The sequence below is a fragment of the Delphinapterus leucas genome, chromosome 8, assembly GCF_059928025.1.
Source record: "Delphinapterus leucas isolate spDelLeu-1000000601 "Yukka" chromosome 8, BTC_Dleu_Yukka2, whole genome shotgun sequence".
NCBI lineage: Eukaryota > Metazoa > Chordata > Mammalia > Artiodactyla > Monodontidae > Delphinapterus > Delphinapterus leucas.
The window spans coordinates 21,065,145-21,071,416 of NC_143136.1; positions in this window are offsets into that span (position 1 = coordinate 21,065,145).

Sequence of the window (6,272 nt, forward strand, 5' to 3'; positions counted from 1 at the left end):
ACCCTTTCAGTGAGTTCACTACACAAGGCGCTTAGGCGGGAGGGTGGTCCTGCAGCTTCAGCAGCGTTATCACTAGGACTGTTATCATTTTTACCATCTAATCTCAGCTCCCTCTGCTAAAGAAAGCGATCTTAATCAACTCCTAAGCAAATGATGGGTCTCTTTTCCTCAGAGAGGACTTTAAGGAAGGCAATGCTAGAATGTTCCTCTCAAGCTCTCAACTCCTGGGAACCTCTGGCAGAGGTGAATCCTACCTCCTGCTCTCGCCCAGCACCCCGTTGCCATTTCCACCCGCTGAAGAGGAAAGTTATGAAATGGCTAGTAACTGATTTCAACCCTCCAGCGGCGTAAGGACCACAATTCCTACACTGTTCTACCATCCGCCCTTCCTTCCTCCGGCCGCTTCTCCTCATCTCCATGTCCCCTCTTTATCTGCGAGCCCACAGCAGGGCACTGCCCTTCATGCATCCCCCTGACCACCCCCAACAAGGGCCTCCATCCATGCGCACAGCAGGGGGACAGAGTTGGGGGCATCTCCACTCTGCCCGACCCGGACACCCCCCCCACCGGTGCCCTGCCCCGTCCGAGTCACATGGCAAAGCAGAGACATTGGGAGTGTCCCTGCCTGGCAAGGGGCTGGCCTGTCATTGGGCATGTGTCCTTCGGAAGCATCACTGAAGCTCTCTTCCCTGAGACCACTGGGCCCGTACACAGCTTTGCAGATGTGCAGCTGTTCAGCCAGCGCCCGGCAGTGACGGCAGAGATTGGAGGGTGTGACAGCTGCGCTGGGAGGCCAGAGACGGACCGGCCTTCCTCACTTTACCGGGCAGGAGAGCTGATGAGTTGTGCTGGGCGGGGACAGGAAGAGTGGCACGCAGGAAGGCCGTGTGGTCCAGGTCAGGCCACATGGCATCACCTGCCCCGGGACTGTCTCCTGGCCTCTCGGTTGGCAGCTGCTCATCCACGTACTGCCTGGGGTGGGTGGGGGGCAGGAGTGGGCCAGGATTCTTCTCAGACTTGCTCCCGCTTCAGGGCCCATGCCACCCCCAGGCCCACTCCACCATGCTCCCTACTCCTACAACCCTCACCTCCGGACATCCCGCTCAGGTACCCACGTCATTTGGGACCTGGCTCCGGGCTGCTGTGCACCTGGTCCCATCCCCTCCCTATACAGTTCATCATCGGGACCCACAGCACGTTGCTGACCACATGCTTCACCCGGAGGGGCCTTGTGAGCCGGTAGGACGGGGCTGGGGCCTGGGGTCTGCTGTGTCCCAACCTCACCCCCAGGTTTGGCAGCTGGTCCAAGGCCACACTCTTAGAAACACTCAACTCCACGGTCTCACCTCCATCCACTGAAGCCCCTCTCCGAGCCTGGGTGCCCTCAAGTGTTCCGCATGGAAAATCTGAAGATCCCCCTCTCCCATTCCAAGCACGGTCAGCTATTCCAGTGAGAGAAATGGAGTGAGGGCGCTGCAATGTCAGCGTTTTACTCAGTGGAGAACGAGAGCCTTTGGTCTCCCCTATTCTGCTGTTCGATTCATCAACCCTCCCCGGCTCTTCCCCGGGGATCCTGGAGCCCATGGCTCCACTGTTAGCATCTACTTGTCTGGGTGCCACCTGCCCTGCAGCCCCTCCGCCCTGGATAAACCTCCCCTTGTCACTCCTGCACAGGCCCACTGTGCCCTGCTGGAGAAAGTCCCAGCATCGTGTGGGCTGACGCCACCACAGAATCCCCAACCTCCAGATCCTGCCTGCGGAACCTCCCAGGTTCCCCAACACGCTCTCACGTTCCTCCTCATACTGCCTTCTCGCTATCAGAGAAAACCAAGACCCGCCTCTGAGAACGTCCTATCTTCTCATCCCAACCCCTATGGAGTCAACCTCTGTCATGTTCTCTCCCACCTCCCCCATCAGTCCTCCTGTTTCCAAGGGACAGTCCCCTTCCTTCTCTCTCCCTGCCCGCTGCTTCCCCATCTCCTCCATCAACCATGCCCTCTCCTGCAGTTTAGGCAACAGAGGAGAGGGAGAGAAGGGGATGGGTAGGAAAAGTATCTTTTTTTGTTTCTTTTTCACACACACACACTGTTTTGTTTTTTTTTTTTTGCGGTACGCGGGCCTCTCACTGCTGTGGCCTCTCCCGTTGCGGAGCACAGGCTCCGGACGCGCAGGCTCAGCGGCCATGGCTCACGGGCCCAGCCGCTCCGCGTCATGTGGGATCTTCCCGGACCGGGGCACGAACCCGTGTCCCCTGCATCGGCAGGCGGACTCTCAACCACTGCGCCACCAGGGAAGCCCTGTATTTTATTTTCATAAGAGATAAGTGAACTGACACCAAGCATTGTAAATGGATGACCACAACAGAAGCAACAATGACTGCAGTTACCAAACACGAAACACACTCATACTATGTCGTGATATTGACCTTCAGTCCAGGAATCCTCCACGGTAACGGCTCCTTTACTTTGCAGTGAAAATTGGTTTGTATACTTTTTGCCTCCGAGTCCTTGTGGGCTTTCTTTCTTTATTCAAACAGAAAGTCACAAAAATTATAATCATCCTCAGCACGTCGCTCAGTCCCACGTCATTAATTTTTTTTTCATCGTGATCTTTTGTTAGCAGTTTTATGAAGTCATCAGTTTTCCATTCGAGTTCTGAGAATACTTACTCATTCAGTTCAGCAGTAGAGTCAGTTACCAGAAACCTGTACTTGTCAGAGTGTGGAAGAGTATTTTGCGTTTAGAGCCGATGGGACTTGTTCATGAACTGGATGTCGGGATGAGGGGAAAGTCGAGGATATCTTCTCCACTCAAAGTCCCCCAGACAACTCAAGTTCAACGTGTCCAAAACTGAACTCGTACTGAAGCTCAGATACTTCACCTGTCTTATTTCACTTTATACCTTAAAAGCACCAGTTCAAAACCACGAACAAAATTTGAACTCATCTTCCCTCTTAAACTCTCCCCTCTCCATCTCTCTCCTCCCTTTGCTCTCTCAGAGAATGGCATCTACCCAATTGCCAAACCCAGCCCTCCTTTACCCCCAATGTCTAACAAGTCCCCAAATCTCAGGAATAAGTTACCTCGTTGACAGCTCTCCGATCTGACTGTCCTCAGCACCTGCCCGGTTCAGACCACGCTCACTTCTCACCTGGATCACTAGTTTCTTCCTGCCGGGACCTTCCATCCCCACCCGTGTCCTCCATGCCAGACATCGCAGTCAGAGTTCACTTTCTAAAACACAGATCCAGTCGTGTCCTCCTCTGCCTAAATTCCTTCCTTGACTCTTGAGAGCATTCGGTCTTAAAACCCTTCATCAAGACACCCAAGGTCCTTCCTGGTGGGCCCTCCTCGCCCCGCACCTCCCATACCATAGGCAACCTCAGCCATCGGCAGGTCTCCACATTTATTGTGTAGCTCATGCTGGCCCCTCTGTCTGAATCCCACCACACATGCGCGCGCGCACGCACACACACACACACACACACACACACACACACAACACGCCTTTCCCCAAATTCCTATTTCCTCTTACAGTTCTGTCCTTACATGCCTCCTGAGACAATTGTTCTCCTAATTGCACCAGGCATACCTCCGTTATATGGCTGCTTCCCTTTACTAGAACGTCAGCCCCTTCAGGACAGGGACCATAATCTTTTTCACCTTCACATCCTAAAACCCTAACACTGAGCCCAGGATACAGTGCTAACTGCCCGTAGGCAGCACTTATCATACGACAGACATGAGTTCATATTCTCAAAGCAATTCTTTGAGAGAGAAATTATCTCAACATTTAAGGATGAAAACAAATGAGGTTCGGAGGTGAGAAGTGTGTCCAGAGTCACATGTCATAAGCAGCAGCCTCCAAATTCTGTTCCAAGACTGCCTTACCTCCAAGCCCATGCGCTCAACTATCCCATCACATGTAGCTAGTATTCCAGACACATCTGACACATGCGGTCGCTACAGCGGTGATTCTCCACATTCGGAGGGCATAAGAACAGGCAACCTAGGCTAGGTCCCGTGGTTCGCAAGTTCAACAAGCATCCCCAGTTGACGCATTCTGGGCTCCTGGGACCACCTCTTAAGCAAATGACGCTTTGAGACAGTGTAAACTCAGTTTCCCATGCTGCCACACAGTGGCAGTAGAGCCGCAGTGTTTGTCAACGGCCCGTCCTAAACTAAAATTTAAACAGTTCCAGAAGGCGAGCAATCAGCTTGACATCTTCAAGATCCCTGCCCAGCCAACCATTATCCCACATGGATGCAATTAAGCTTTGCCTCAGAAAAGGTTTCTAGGTCATAGTATACATCAGTCAGTGCGGTTCCTGTAGCTAGAGCCACAGCAGAAGTACTGCTCACATACCCGTAAAATCCACCTCTTCAGAGGGCTTAGAGTACAAGAAGGCTGCAGGCGAGTGACATGGAAATGGGCACGGAGACTGTGGCATCCTCAGGAGTACGCTGCAAAAATATTACAGAAAGGACTCAAGTGAGTTAGCAACCTTGAGGCATGGGGGTTGACATGAGGGCTGACCCCAGCAGTGGCCCCATGATAATAACCCCTTTCATTTGGTACACTCCTGTAGTTCTCAAAGCACATTCACATCTATTGTCTCACATTAATAACCACCCTGTTATCAATTGGGTGATATTAGATATCAACCCTGTTGAGGCTGAAATCATCCCCATTAAACAGATGAGGAAAACTGAGGCTCAGCGGCGAGTAACGTACCTCCAGGGCAATGGAATAGTAAGGGACAGAATTCAAGCCCAGGTGTTCCGACTCCAGTATTCATTGCCTTACTCCTTGGCTTTGCACTAGAACCTTAATCAATCAATTAATGTTAGAAAAAAAAAGAAAGAAAGAAAAAACGCCTGCAGTCCACTCCAGACCAATCAGATCAGAATTCCTGATGGTGGGGCATCAGCGTCAGCATGAAAATTTTTTTTATTGCCCCAGTCAATTCAAATGTTAGCCAAGTTGAAAATCACTGCCCTTGCTGGGAAAGCCAGCACAGCTGCCCCACCCAGGACAGCAGCCTCCGGCTGCCGACTACAGCTGAGGGCATGGGAGAGGGATGGTGGGAATACCCATCAGTAGACAAAAGGAAATTCGTGTAGGGACTGGTGACCCACAGGCTGCAGATCCAACCAGCGCCCAAAGCCCTCCAGGCTCTCCCGGAGCATCCGCCCTGCTTCCGCCCACAGGGGGCAGTGTAACTCAGGGCTGAGCAGCATCCCCTCTCTGGAGTTAGGGGCCCCAGCCCTGGGCGGTGGAGGTGGGGCACTTCCAGGGACCATTTCCTCATCTGTGAAGTGGAGCTAATAATAGCACCTCATTTGTGGATTCATGATTATTAACTGAATTAATGCACTTCCGGAGCGGCCAGCCACTAGCTACTGGCCCAGCCTAGATACTCTGAAAGGGGATGTCTGCTTTGGGGGACCTGCTTTTCTTCTTCAAGGAGTGAAACTCATCTCACCCCTGGTCCGGGCCCCAGGTATCCCTCTGCCTCTCCTGAGATGCTAAATGGACGGTCAGGAGGGAGGTGGACCAGGCAAAGCTGCCTCCGGTCCCCTCCTCCATGGCAGGAAGGGGTCAGATGCCACAGAAGAGGGGCGGCACCGTGAAACATGGGGCCAATGGGGCCGTGTGTGGACAGTGGGTCTGAAAGCACTGCGCACTCCTTCCCCCATGGCCCCCCCGCAAAGTGAGGAGCCCCCTGGAATTGGCCGGGGCTGAAGAGGCCAACAGAACCAAGCGGGCAGAGCTCTCACACAGAACTGTGCTTCAGACCCACATCTGTGCCTCGTTCCCTAGTCCCTCCGCATTGGTCAACACGTGCTATTCTGGGGCCAGACAGCTCCCCGGGCCCATCGGCGAGCAGGCCTGGATTCTCAGAGGTCACAACAGCCCCACTCCTTTTCCTTGGGGGCCGAGTAGATGTCTCCCCCTGGGCAAGGGAGCTCTCCTTGACTTCAGGGGCCAGAGGACCCCAATTCCACTGTTTCCCTGCTCCCTTTCTTCCTCTGCAGTGTCATCTGAATGTGAGAGAAAGAGACACGGGCTCCACCCTTCCTCCCCCAGGGCCCACCCAAGGGCGGGAAGGTTGCTAGAGCCTCAGCTGGGAGTCCAGACTCCTAGGGCTGCAGTGGAGGCTTCCACCTGGATTCAGGACTTTTGAGTTTCCATAGCCCCTCTTCCTGCCCCATCCATCTCGTTGCTGTGTTATGAATGGAAAACCGAGACCGTGCCTGTCCCACTTTCCC